The following is a 14,449-nucleotide window of genomic DNA, read 5'->3' on the forward strand; positions in this document are numbered from 1 at the left end:
TTCACTGGTGCGCAAGTAAGGGGATAAAAACACAAAAAAGTGATTTTAATTTGAAAGAATGTTTGAAATGAAACAATAGTTGCATTTGGATGTTGTTATAATTGGAGCGAATGGCTGACTAGATAAACAGACTTCAGTTGCTGGCGTAGGAGCTCACACTTGGGGGTCTTTTCATATCTGTGCTCTGTTTAAAAATTAAACTCCTTACCAGCATAAAGCAGAGAGGGAACAAAATTAATATACAGTGAGAGAAGACTAATCAGAGATCTGTGGTTTCATTGTAATTCCTCCGTCGTCTTAAACTGTGACAAAAACATTATTTAACATCTTTACCTCCGCTTCAGCCACTCAGAAAGGCTTGGCGCACACACACAAAAGACCTTACAGTATTTTAATATCACTGCTTGTATATTCTAATCCTGACACCACTTGAAATATAATTCCTTCCCCTATTTTAAATCACGGATGGGAAATTGTATTAAGGCAAGAGTGTGTGGGCATGAAAGCAGGGATGTTAAATGGACATATGAATGCAGGGGTGAATCCTAACCTATTAAGTACTTTCCTTATTATTTCTGAAAGTGGAGCGTGATAATTAGTTTGGTAGAAATCCTATAGCGGGGTGGAGGTATGGGTCTCAATAGTTGAGCCAAATTAATTTCTTCTGTCACCTTGAGCGTATGGTCCTCTTAATAGGTTTAATTTATTTCACGGTGATTATCTTTTTTTTTTCCTTAACCACTTGACTGTGATGTACATATTCACGTGAAAACCCACTTCAAGCTTCTGCACCGGTGAATGGTATATTCATACCTAAATATCATAGAGCTGTACAGCTTCGTACAGTCTGGGTCCTGAGTCCGTGTGATCTGAGAGATGGCACTGTGCCGTTTTCCCAGGGGTCTCTGCTGCGGCCCAGTTGTCATGTGATCCGTGTGTCTGGCTGAGAGCTCCGTTTTTTCTCAGGAGTCACTCCAAGTCTTTTGAGTCCTAAAAGTTAACAATCATTCCTGATGTTAAATCCATCAAGAACCTCCATGTGCCACGAGGTCTCTTTAATAATCTCCCCCATGTATGTGTGTGTATGTGAGTGTGTGTGTGTGCTGAGGTTAGGTTGGACCATGGGAAAGTGGCATACCTGAGAGGATTAGAATGATCCCAAGGACACTTTGTGTGGGACAATATTCAAATGCTCATTTCTTGTAAATTCAAGTACATTGCCATTTTGTAACACCTCAGACAACCTGGGCCTTTTTATATCCAAAAGAGCAGAAGTCACTGTGAGTGTGTTCATTTTTGAGCGTACCTTGAGCATATGCCTTTGCGTGTGTATATATATGTGTGTGTATGTGTGTGTGTATTTTGTATGGTTTGCTTTTGATCTAGCAGGGATCACTCTAGATGCCCTGTCTGGTTTCAGCTTACACCAGTAAATTACACCGAACCACTGAAATTACATCCTATAGACTATGTGTGTGTGTGTGTGTGTGTGTGTGTGTGTGTGTGTGTGTGTGTGTGTTGACGTCATCTCACAAAGACGTACTCGATGTCAGCTTTGATTAGGCTGAATGAAATCCAACTGTTTTTGTGTTTTCGTCATTTAGGGGAAGTAAAACTGAAATGCAGCTGTTTTGTGTGTGTGTGTGTGTGTGTGTGTATGTGTATGTGTGTGTGTGTGTGTGTGTCTGTCTGTCTGTCATGCGTCTGTGTGTTGACGGAAACTGTGTGTGGAGGTGAGTGCGTAAAAGTGGTTGTCAGCTGGTGAGCAGTAAAGACATGGCGCCTAGTGATGCTGATGCGCAAACTCTCAGTTTTCCTTTGAGCAGCCACAGTAAGGGAAGCTTGATGGGACAAAACTCAGACATAGAAGCTGTAGTCTGCCAATTAGTGCACCAGATGTCAGTTATTGTTGGAACAGAATTATGGCAATAACTGCAATTGGCCAACAGTTATGAGCATTTGCGTGTGTGTAAGTGAAGTAACTCCACTGTGATAGATTTTAAACAATCTTCTTTTGGGACTTGCTCCTTTCTTTATTACGCTTCTGGCACCTGCAGTGTTTTTCAGAATTCTGTCTCTGTCTTTCTGTGTAGTTTTTCAGCATTTTGGAAATGTAAACACTTCTAAAATACATCCAGATGTTACCAGCTGTGCTCCGCCACCACAAACACTGGGCAGGGAGTGAGCAAGCGTGTGTGTGTGCATGTGCACGCCTTTCGCAACTATTCACTCTCTTGACAGAAAAAAATTATTGCCTGATTTTGTCGTATATCTCTGCTTCTTTGTCTGAGTGTGAGCAGGTTTTTCAAATATAGTGTGTGTGTGTGTGTGTGTGAAAGAGAGAGAGAGAGAGAGAGAGTGTGTGTGCTGAATAAGATTATTGTAGTTGTTAAAAGCTGCTGCAGGCTAACATTGGCTGAATTAAAGGTGCTATTAAAAGCAGAAAAGTCAGAACTGATGCAGTATGACAAAGACAGCAATTTCATAAAAACATTGACCTTATGTATGCCCCATTATCTCTCTCTCAGTCTCCTCCTCTTCTCTCGCTCGGACACACACACACACACACACTCATGGGCACACTAGCACACAAGCTCATATAAAGCAAGACTAGCGTTTTTATGGCAAAGCTCCATTTAGATTTGTCATTACAAGAGATTTGACTGAGTTCAACCACTCTGTGTAGGTGAAGTTGAGAAGGGTCTAATTGTAAGGTGAATGGTGTTAATGTTTGTTTATGAAATGCTCTTTACTACATGTACACACACACACACACACACACACAATTACTTATTAGCAGAGTTCTAATTAGCAGATATCTTTACCTTCCATAATAAAATTATTACCAGTATTATTCACATTGCTTTCACATTCTTCCATACACACTCTTTTCAACAGGTGAACACATTTAAATGTCAGCCTCAAGCTGTTTCAGATGTGTCACCACACTTTATATGTGTGTGGGTGTGTGTGAGTGTGTATTTGTTTATGCACCCCGGCCATGCTGAAACCTTGATCCTTGGGGAGTAATTACAGAAGAGGTTTTCTGGCCGTTTTCTCTCATTAGTGTGAATATGGAGAGAAATCGTGGAACCTCTGTTAGTATGAGTATGCGCACATGCACACAAAACACACACAGCGGCTGTGTGCAAGGCAGAAGTCCAGACATGTGCGCGGTGCTGAGGCCAATGCCATGACTTTAGTCTGGAGGTACATGGTGCACTTCTTTTTGTCTATTAAGTCTATTTCAGCCATTGCTTCTCTGTATACATACACACCATGTGTTTGTGTGTGTTTCTACCGTTCGACAGCAGCTGGCCATAGCCTCACTCAGTCCTTCAATTCAAACTGCAGGTTGTTTGTTTGGGTTCGCCCTTACAAACACACCATTAGGCCTGTCCTCTACGCTGAGGACTATTCCTGGCTCTGGCCTCAGCTTAGCTCAGGCCTGCCGCCTGGCTCACTGGAGGTCCCTGCAGGCAAACCTCAGTTCTACCAGATCCCAGGAAGATCCGAACCACAGCGCACCGCCCAGCCACCACAGTGAAACTTTAGCTTGCTTCAACCAGGCTCGCCCCACAGCAAGCCTTATATGTCAGCTGGAGGGTTTTAGTGTGTGTGTAAGTGTCCTATGTCCTGTTTCATGGTCAACCTGTCATGAAGCAACAAGTCCACCTTTTCTGTAAACCAACAGGTATGGACAAGAAGAAGGCTAGAGTCTTTGCTACTCACACTCACAGCCAATGAAAAAGGATTTGGGAATGAGAGATGAAAAGAGAAGAAAAGAAAGAGAGAGACTGTGGGGCGGCAGGGAGAGAAAGAAAACAACAAAGGTGGTTAGGACAAAAGCAGTATTGTATCATTGAAATGACTTGTGAGTTGAAAGCCTTAAAAGTCCTCCCCTGAGCCAGGTCATAAAGCCCAGAGACGGGCTTGGCAGCTGAGACCAGAGCCAGACAGGCCTGGCAGTCGAGCCCAGAGAGCTTCCAGTAACAGGAGATGTAAAAATCAATTTGCCGTGAAAAAGGTAAACAATCGGAAATGACAAATATGCAGGTTCTTTCCATTGCTCTTTTTTCATTCTTGTGCTATTTTCAGTTATTAAAGCAGACAAACGCAGGGGCGAAGAGAGTGACTACTCAGGAGTCATGTGGTGAGGGATCCCAGCAACGTTCAGGGGGAGGGGGAGAAAAAGGGGATTTTTTTCTCCCTTTTTCATTACGTGAAACAATCAAGCTGGACTTTTACAGTGAGCAGTTGAAACACACACACTTTATATTAGTATGGATGTTGATGATCACACACAAATGCACAGATAGGGGGGTGACAGAGAGAGATTGAGGAGCGAAGGAGGTTGAATCCTTGGGGGCCTGTTTGGTGGTTAGGGGCCCCAGCGGAGACCTCCATTAGGCGAACGATCCAACCCTGAGGGAGCCGGTACAGTGGCGGGCCTTCAAGGCAGGGGCCAGTCTGTTTAGCAGCAGTTTGTCTGCATTGCTCATAACATTGATCCAGTGTTGAGCTGCAGCCAGAGGAAAGCTCTTTGCTGCTGAATAGGCCAAACAGCAGTGTATTGATAAGGCGTGAGTGGACCAATGGAGAGCCCTGCACCCTGTTGGTCATTTGGTTGGACAGACAGATCTTGTTCAATACACACACCCCACAGCCACCATATGGCATGTTAAGTCTGTACGTGTCTACGTGAGCGCAGTTGCACTTCTGTACGTGCATGTGTGTGCAACGATTTGTGTCTCGCAGAATCTAATCCTCTTTGCTTTCTCTGCTCGTCCTTCTCAGATGAACAGATCTGCTGTGACTGGCTTGGAGAGAAAAAAATGAAGAAGGGGTGGGGAAAAAAGAACAAGCGAGAAAACAAACATGTTTCCCAGGCCCCAATTAGCCCACTTTTATTGCCCCTAGATATGCTCCCACCCTCCTCACTACCCCCGTTCACTCTCTGAAGTCTGCTTACACAAAATGCTTCACATCATCGAGAGTGCTTAAACATCAGCAACAAAAAAGGTGGCCAGGGGACACAGTGACAAGAGAAGGGGGGGATGAAGAGGGAGAAAGTGCCACTTTTGTCCATCAATGTATTTTCTTCAATCTGTGTTTTTAGATTAACACACACTGAAAGGGATTCTCTTATATAAGTGTGTATGTCGGTGTGTGTGTGTGTGTTGAAGCAACAAGAGTTTTGCCACCATCTCCTTGCGTCTGTGTGTTTCAGCCGCACTGTAGGATATGTGTGTTTTGTGGCGGTTGTGTTTGTACAACATCAGTCGCTGAACGCTCACAAACAAAACAGGTTGAACCCTCTGTACGGAAGCCATCAATTCTTAATGAGATAATGACATGCTAACGCACTCACAGCAGCAGTTCTGTTTACAGACGAAGAAAAACCACAAACAAGACACAGACATGCCGAGCGCTTTTGTTTTTTTCCCTTCCTGTACGCTTTCGTCTCACTATTTCCCCCCTCTTCTGGAGCACTGACTTTGTGCGTTGGCCAGAACGTAGCGAGAATAACAGGTGGGGAACATCTTGAGTGTGCGGTGTGTGTATGTCTGATAGATACACACATATGCAGTAATGAGTCAGGCGCTCTAATGTGGCTGCAGACCAGATTCCCTAATAAGAGAAGAATGCTGTCCATGGCATCCAGAGTTTTCCACTGGAATCGCACATTCGCCCAGCCTGTTTCCTGCCCCAGGGTCTTCCTCTCGGCATGAGCAGACGAGGAGAGGGAACCCTCTGTCTCCCTCTCTTTCTCCCCTGCTCTTCCCATTGTCCCCTCGCTCGCCACATGCCTTTTCTCATCCCTTTCATCCCTTTTTCTTTTCCCTCTATCAGTTAGGGTCAGTTAATGTGGGCTATCGGAGCGCTGTCTTCTCTTTCTCCCTGTTGGATCGTGCTGGTCTGGCTCTGGAGTGACACAGGCACATGACTCACAAAGTGAGTCAGACCAATTTAGGCTTATTGCTGAGGAAATGGTGGTGGATTAAGAGGAGAGGTGTCTTTCTCGGACTGGTACAGGAAAACAAACACACACACACACATGCACACACATTTGCACACATACAGCTGAGTGAGAAAAAAAACCCGTCTGTGGTTCACTGAATCTCCAAATTAATGGAACTCTTAGTCTAGCTGTGGAGCAACTTTAAACAAACCAAGACAGAAGTTTAAAAATTCCCATTCAAATACTTTAACCTTGAAATCTCCCCTTGCCAAGGCCCCAGCTCCCTCTTTTTTTCATCTGTTAAATGTTTGAGTGTTTGATAGTTTGAGGTCTATAGCAGAACCCGCCCGGGAATTAATGTCATTCATATGCCCTGCGGAAATTACTTTTGAAATGCATATAATCTAAAACATGCAAATGAGGCTGACTTTGTGCACCCTGTTTAATATGAATTATCATTTTCTGAATACCTATTATTACTGCGTACATTTCTCCAATTATATTGTTCTTTTTTTGTCACTTTTGCATAAGGACGCGCATGTGCACATCAGGAACACCAGAAACATGCACCACGTGCACTTACTCGGTCACATGCAGGCACACACACACACACACACACACACACACACACACACTGCAGAACGTCTTTGTGATGGGTGTATTTTAATGAGGAGTAATAAGGATGGTAATGACCCAGTCCACTTCTCTCTCTCTCTCTCTCTCTCTCTCTCTCTCTCTCTCTCTCTCACTCTCTGTCTTTGTTACTCTCTCTCTCTCCATCTCTTTCGCTGCCTCGCTCACCCACTGCCTGGCACACAGCTGTTAGTTTACATGAAGCCAATGGGAAGAGTAAGAGGCATCTCATTTAAAGAGGGGGGAAAAACAGAAATGCTCCGCCATTCGCAGATTCTGCACAAATTTACCAGTCAAAAAGTCCTTAAACAGCAAATGAAAATAACGAGGCAGGAAATACAAGTGTTGCTCATCCAATTTTCATTAGCTGACTGAAATATTGATGCGTTTTAAAAGTGAACAGCGCATGTTTAGTTTGTCTCTTCCTTTTCTCTTCTGGTGATAGAGCACTGTTATTAATGTCCTTGTCCAAGAGGCAGACATTAAATTGAATTGAAGGCATCCCGTTTTCAAACGAAATGCTCTATTAATTTATTTATACTGTGCCATAAATTATTCTATTAATATTAGCATGTTCCAAATTAGTATGACTTCTCTCAATGTTCCTTCTACTTCTATTAATTAGCATGCTTGTCACTATAACAAAGATTTTTCTTTCTCTGATAAATTATAAAGGAGACATTTTTTAATACAATGAGAACCGCCTTAGAAATTATTAATATTTTAGTTGTGGCCTGTAAGACAAAAGTAAGGAGAAAAGAGCAAGAAGAACAGAAAACTAACAATTACATGGAATACATTATGGACAGTCATTGGTGTGCAACAGTGTTGACTTTTTATTATTTTGAAAGAAAAAAATATGTGTGTGTGTGTGTGTGTGTGCGCGCGCGCGCACAACCATACTGAATGCTCAGGGATATCATCTTGTTTTAGCACTTTTGGATAGGATGTGAATTAATTACCTCTGTAACAGCTTGGACCAAGTTCAAAAGTACTAAAATTCAATTAATTTGAAAAGTGGACATGCTATCATTTTCTCCGCATGTCTCCTTTAAAGTCTGGCCTGTTTTTACTGTGGACTTATTCAATTATATTTGATTAAACTCGCTCTGATCCAATCTATTAATTAACTAGGAAATGCAAAGTGCCTGACTTGAAAGCCGATGTATAAAATTATATCATGTCCACTTTGATATTTATTTATTTATATTTTTTACACCACAATTTTCTAAATCCATTGTAACTCTTTATTATTGTAAGTTGCTGTTGCTCAGTTTCAGGTAATATTAAATCTATTCACTTTATCTTCCTTGTAATGCAAATTTTGATTATAAATGAATTTATGTCTCACCTAAAGGCATCTACAACAAATTTACCTCTTCAGAAAACATACTTCCTCTTTCTATTTCTTACACAATTTTGTCTTTTCACGCAGTAAAAATATAAATTGTCCCTTGTAATTAAAGTTAGGAAGTTAGTAATTTAATTGGTGAAGGTGGAGGATATCAGTGTCACAAATGGAGCAATTTCCAGTTAGAATGGTAGCTTCTCTTAATACGAATTGAAGGATAGTCCATTTTGTCCCATGTGGTTAATAGGACTGAGCGCACCTGCACAGAGATACACACACTCATTCGATTAGGCTCGACACACTCATTCAAACTGAAGGCTGAGATTGTGTTTGCGTGTGTGCATTTATGCAATTATTCTTGTCACCCAGGTCAGCGTGGTTTTTGGTACATGGTGGACCAAGGGTCAAACAGATCAAATTCACCACACACCCTCTGCGTGACACATCTGTCGCAAATAGGAAAATTAAATCTCAATGTACTTAAGTCTCAATTTACTCATCTATTTCACCTTCATGTCATGTGTCCATTTCCCTAAGTGTCCAGTTCCCTGACACCTTTTCATCTGCCTCTAGCAAAAAATGTCTTCTTTTCCCTTTCTCTCTCTCTCTCTCTCTCTCTCTCTGTCTCCCCCTCCTCCCTCCCTCCCCCTCACAGTGAAGGTCATTCTAATAAAGAGTCTCGTAGGACAGAGCTGCTAATTGCTCCGCGGCGCTCTAGCTGGTTTCAGATCCAAATAAAGGCACGTTGCCTTTTTTCCGAGCTCCTCTCCGTCTTGCCCTCCATTCCTCCACCTCCCCTCTTCACCTCTGTTCCACCATGTTAAATACAATCTGGGTATTAGCCATGTGGACTGTCATAACCTGACCTCAGCCTCCATTACCTCTCAGGACAGAGGTGAGAGATGAAGGGGAAAGCTAGGATTTTTCATCCTCATGATCACAGGATGATTTCCAACTGGCACACGGGAACGCGCACATGCACACACACAAGCTTTACCTCTTTTGGAATGTACAACCCGTGATTTTAGGCTCAGATAAATGAGGTGTGCATGAAGTCCGCTCCTTCTACAAATATTTGTGTGTGCGGTGTGCGTGTGCGTGTGTGTGTGTGTGTGTGTGTATCTTTGTGTCTGTCTTCAGTATTACGAACAGACAGCAGTCTGCAAACTGGTAAATCACTTACTGCACTCTAAAGGAAGGGTCGAGGTGAAGGCAGGAGTGTATGTTTGCCCCGGTCATACACACATACGGAGCGATCTCATCGGTGCGGAATGTGCTGTGTGTTTACCTATGGCTCCAGAACCCACCTGACCGAGGGAGGCTAATCTTTATGGGCTCTGTAAACAGGGACTTTGTCTTTAGAGAACTGCAGGCGAGCAAGCAGACACACAATTCACACGTGAACGAGCACACACACATACACGCCTGAGGAAGGAGGGGGAAAGAGCATATATGGCAGGTTACATACTGTACAGATAGTACACAGAAAAGCACGCATGCACTTGCTAAGGCTACATGCACACGGACACTCACGTAGATACTCAGACAAACTGAACACCATATGGCAGACAGTCCTGCAGATGTATAGAAGAATTCCCCATGTTTATATAGCTGGGGATTTTCTTATCATCTGCACTCTGAGCCCCTCTCTTCTTCTTCTCCACTCCCCAACAACAGCACTGGCTCCTTCATTAGCCAGCTGTGCAGCACACTGGAGGTCAGACTATAGGCCAGTACGGCTAGCTTCTCTCTCTCTGGGTTGATGATACTCTTTGAAGCCAGCCAGCCGGTAGTAGATATTGGCCCACATCTGACTGACTATCTGTCTGTGGGATAATGGAGTTCACCTGTTAGCACTGGAGCAGGGCCAGGGCAGCCACAGACATCTAGCATTAGCCCATTGCTGTTAGCCAACCTGTTAGCGCTGGCTGGCAGCCAGAGTAGCCTGGAGGAGTGCTGTTAGCTGCTAGCTTTAGCTCTGTGTGGAAGACGGCCTGGCTGCTCTGGTCTGGTATCCTGCTGCATATCTGGCTAGCATGTAGCAACAGCCAGCTGCTGAGGAAACAACCAAACTTGGAAAGGGAAGTGATGGAAAAAGAATTTGTTATTTCTTCAGCTTTCCTCTGACCTCATTCTCTTTTATTCAAGCTAATACAAGTCAGCTCAGAAATGCCACGCAGATATCACTCCTATCCCTCTTCCTCTACTTCCCCCTTCTGTCATTCAGCAGAGTAGAGGACTGCAGAGGACATTTGAAACATATAGATTTACCAAGTGGGGCTATAGTTTTTAGCTATACTTACTTACTGTGTACTTGCTGTATATTTACAGTATATTTGTGTGTTTTAACCCTTGATCAACCAGTTTTTTCAATACATGTATGTGTAACACATCCCAAACTTTAAATGTTTGAGATTATATGTAATGCATAAATTTTCTTAAGAATACACTGGCCGAGTGTTGCTCTCTCAAGTCTTTAAACAGAGCTAGTAAAAATGTGAGTCTCACTTAGGAAGAAATATGCAGTGTCTGAATTGCAGTGATACAACAGTGCAAATTCTTCATTATGAAATTCATGACCTGCCAGTTATTGATTTAACTGCATTAAGGGTGATGCTGGTCTTAAAATGAAGACAGTGAAGCCTCATTAGTTAAATATTTAAATGTCTGCTTGCATGTAATGATAAAGGGGAAGGTGCTTTAGTAGCAGGAAATATAGAAGGTGCGGGGCTGAAACTATGATTGTACAAGAACACCTATTTCCCTGCTGACAAAAGTCGATATTGCTGCAGTACCCCTATTGAAACATTAGTAGTACAACACATCTTACTTATTTCTTCGTTCATATGTACACACAATGCCACTAAGTGCCTCACTGTACCAGACAATTGGTTTTCCTATATTGCTTTTAATTTTGCTCAGTGTCTCTAGCTACATTTCTTATATGGTGTGATTAATGGAGACATAAGAGCCCAGACCTGCTAGTTGGGTTTGTTCTGGGGTTTGGGGTTAAAGAAGATTCCCTCGGGGCCAGTGTCACGGTTCATTTAGTGGCGGAGTCTTTGCCAGCTTGCAGGGCGAGAGTGTGAGAATATGGGTGTGTACGTGTTTACTAAATTATGATCTGCTTGTGTATGTCATCGTTCATGTCCCTGTCAGAATCATGGAAATAAAACAGCTTCGACTCTTTGTGATGCTTTTAAAAGGCAAACCCTGGAGCTGCTCCACTGACAGTAAATAGGACATTTTGTGGCCGCAATAACAGCAACCCGGCTAATTTTTTTCATGTGTGTTTTTGACTGTCAATTATAATGAAATAAAGCTCCTTTGGGACACAGAGCCACTCATTGTGAACAGAGGCTCTTCCGAATTCGGTTTGCTGATTACAAAACAGGTTAGCGCTCCAATTCCTCAGATTTCTGTTTCCGGGAAGACTGTTTCTCTTGCTCACAAATATTGATTGAACTATCAGAGATCATAGAAATAACCTGTGTGCATTCTATTTCAGGGTGAAAACTTTAATGTTTTCCAGGGTTGAACCTGCCACTAGTTACCAGGCATAACCAGAGGGAGAAAGACAGCATGCAGAGAGTAGGAGAAAGACAGATAATTCAAGAGTCAGATGAAAGTAGATAGATGATGGAGTGTAGATACTGGTACAGACAATTTTCTTTCCTTACCCCCTTCCTCCTTCTCCTTCCTGCCTGTACTCTCCCTCCCACCCTTATTCCCTCAGTTCTTTGCCTAATAAGCAGCGTTCCTGCGAGCTGATGCAAGGCGGAGGAAACAGAACAGGCGTTCTGGGACTGCTGGAAATATTCCCACATGAGGCATAACATGATAAAGACTTATTATCTCACTAAGCTGCTGTAAACACAGATGCACACATAAAAACACACTGTACACAACTCCCTCTCTCACACACAAACACACACACACACACACATTTGCAGAAAGTGAAAATGGTCCGGCTTTACGTTTCTGACGAGCTGTGACCAGGAGGAATCTGACAGAGCCAATCCCTCCAACAAAGCCTGAGAGTCAGCCGTTGTGAGCCAGCTCACTGGGCATTTGGCTCGGCTTGTTTGAACTCCACACACCCAGAGAAGTGGGAAGGAACGGAGGGAGAGTTGATTTCTGATTATTATTAGTGCAAAAAATTTTTGGGAACATCTGAACAAGCTACGTGTCGAAACAGGACTCATCCCAGCTCCTCTCCGCTCATCAATCACACCAGACACACACACACACACACACACACACACACATAAACACATGCACCTAGAATTTGCTGTGAACTAATCCATTACAGTACAAAGGTAGGTGTCAGCCCAAACACACACACACACGTATACACCAGAGTCATCAGAAACATGTTGAGTCCCATTTCCCTTCTTCTCTTCTCCATCCCAATTAAAAGGCAAAGGAGGCCTTTTATTTCCCTCTCCTCCAAACACATTCTTTATCTCGTCTGATGTGCGCTCCTCCCTCCCTCGCTCGGTCCCCTCGGGGTAGTGGGAATGTCTCTCCCAACACACTCTCAGGTCAGGGGTTCAGGTGGAGGGGGTCTGAGCATGTAGAGAGAGTGAGAAAGAGACACACAGAAAGAGTGAGTAGCGGGTTGAGGCAGGCCTCTGCACGGGCAGCTCTTCTTTGCTGCCAGAAACACTTAAACTTAAAGCAATGTGTGTGTGTATCATAGCCCTAATCAGAGACTTCAGGGTAGATTTATGCCCATGCCTTTTTCCCGACCTCCATTACACCAGCTTATATACACCCATTACAGGATATGACAGAGTACACACCCTTTAGACGAGCATACCACACTGCCTGTGTGTGTGTGTGAAAGAGAGGGCATGCGCTCCCGTCTTTACACTCCCCACTTTCCCATTAGGTCCTTGTCCACCTGCGAGCTCTATCTCTCTGTCTGTCTTTATCTCTCTTCCCCTCATTGCTAATAAGGTCAATGAGGAAGAGTAAGAAGCAGATGGGTTTACAGTACATTACAGCACAGTGCAGTATAGTGTGGGCTAGATAGCTGGCCAGTGATTCATGCTTAGTGAGACGTGTGATGATGTGAGGAGTTTCTACTGCAGTGCAAAGTCAGTGGACTGTGAGGCGGGATCTGTTGATCACTCTGCACTATGCCTTGCTTCATAATATTACCTCAGGGAGCAATTTGACCTAGCAGGGGTCTGGACGAAGGCGGGAGGAGATGGAAGGATGGATGAAATGAAGAAGGGAGGAAGTGTTGGGATGAGAAATGAGGTTGGAGATTAAGTGGCTAGCTTTAAATGTCACAATAACGCTCTCCTTCTCAGTCTTAACTTTACAGGCGGATGGGTGCCTGGAGGAAGACAGAAAAGAGTAAGTGGGGAGGAGAAATACCGCAGTGTGATTTGTGGTTCTGCTTGTTAGGGAGAAGTCCTGAACTGTAGCTTTAAGGTTTACACAAATAAAAAAAGACATTGGACAAAAACAATCTCTCCACGAGTTCCACACCTGTCAACTTTCCTTCTCAAAAAAGCTTTTCTCCTTTGCCCTCAGTGGTATCGAGCTATACAGATTTTCTATTTTATGTGCTGAGGCCTTGAGAAGTATGCCTCTGAAACTTCTTCTCATCCCAGTACAATGATAGTGAATAAAATTTTGTTTGTACTACTCAAGGCTTTGAAAAATTCCATTTGGAAAACTCAGTAACACTGGACAATCCAAAGACCTGCTGAGGAGTAACCGGGGGGATTTTTTGGGAAGGGAAAAAATATGGCTATTAAAATGTCACAAACAAAATTGTATTTATCTCCATTGTATTGAGGCAACAGCAGAAAATTCAGTAGCAGGTAACTTCAAACCTTGGCAAAAATAAAACCTAACTATCTACTATACATGGCAAGGCACCACTCATGAGAGAATACATGTTGGGGGATGAACTGACCCTTTAACTAGCACACTCACCAGCCCGTGCAGCTGCACACACTTGTATCCCACACACACAAACATGCTCAGGTCCCTGTCCCTCGGCGAGCATCTGGCAGCATTCCATTAACAGAGCCACCAGCGCTCTCTCACACCCTCACCTGCTGTCAGAGTCTCAGAGAAAAAAATATTCACACACACACACACAGAGGATCACCTGCTATTGCCTCAGAGGAAAAGAAAAGTTAGATTCTCTCATGAAATGCCTTTTATTGTTTCCCCAGAAGGCATGGGTTGTAGTACGCCTCTGAAAAACGTGCACACACACAGACACACACAGTCACACACAGACAACGGGTACAATGCCTCGATGGCGTTTTGTGTACCCACTCTCGGTTGCTGAAATAAAACCATTAGAACTTTCCCCTTAAAAACTACGCGCCTGTGTGTGTGTTAATTTCTAAAACTGGATGAGGCAGAAAGACGAGATTGAGCTCGTCATTAGGAGTTCACAGCCTGCGTGCTTGTGTGAAGGTTTGTTTTGTTTTGTATTAGCTGCCTTGTGTGTGACTCCGTGTCTCCTCTCT

General features: G+C 43.5%; 1 protein-coding gene across 3 annotated transcripts in view; it reads left to right on the top strand.

Annotated features, from left to right (window-relative positions):
- The window catches only part of foxp4 (forkhead box P4), a 96,798-nt gene that overhangs the window by 18,545 nt on the left and 63,804 nt on the right, over nucleotides 1–14,449 (top strand). The gene's annotated exons all lie outside the window — the stretch shown is intronic.

Source organism: Micropterus dolomieu, linkage group LG18 (genome assembly GCF_021292245.1).
Source record: "Micropterus dolomieu isolate WLL.071019.BEF.003 ecotype Adirondacks linkage group LG18, ASM2129224v1, whole genome shotgun sequence".
Classification (NCBI taxonomy): domain Eukaryota; kingdom Metazoa; phylum Chordata; class Actinopteri; order Centrarchiformes; family Centrarchidae; genus Micropterus; species Micropterus dolomieu.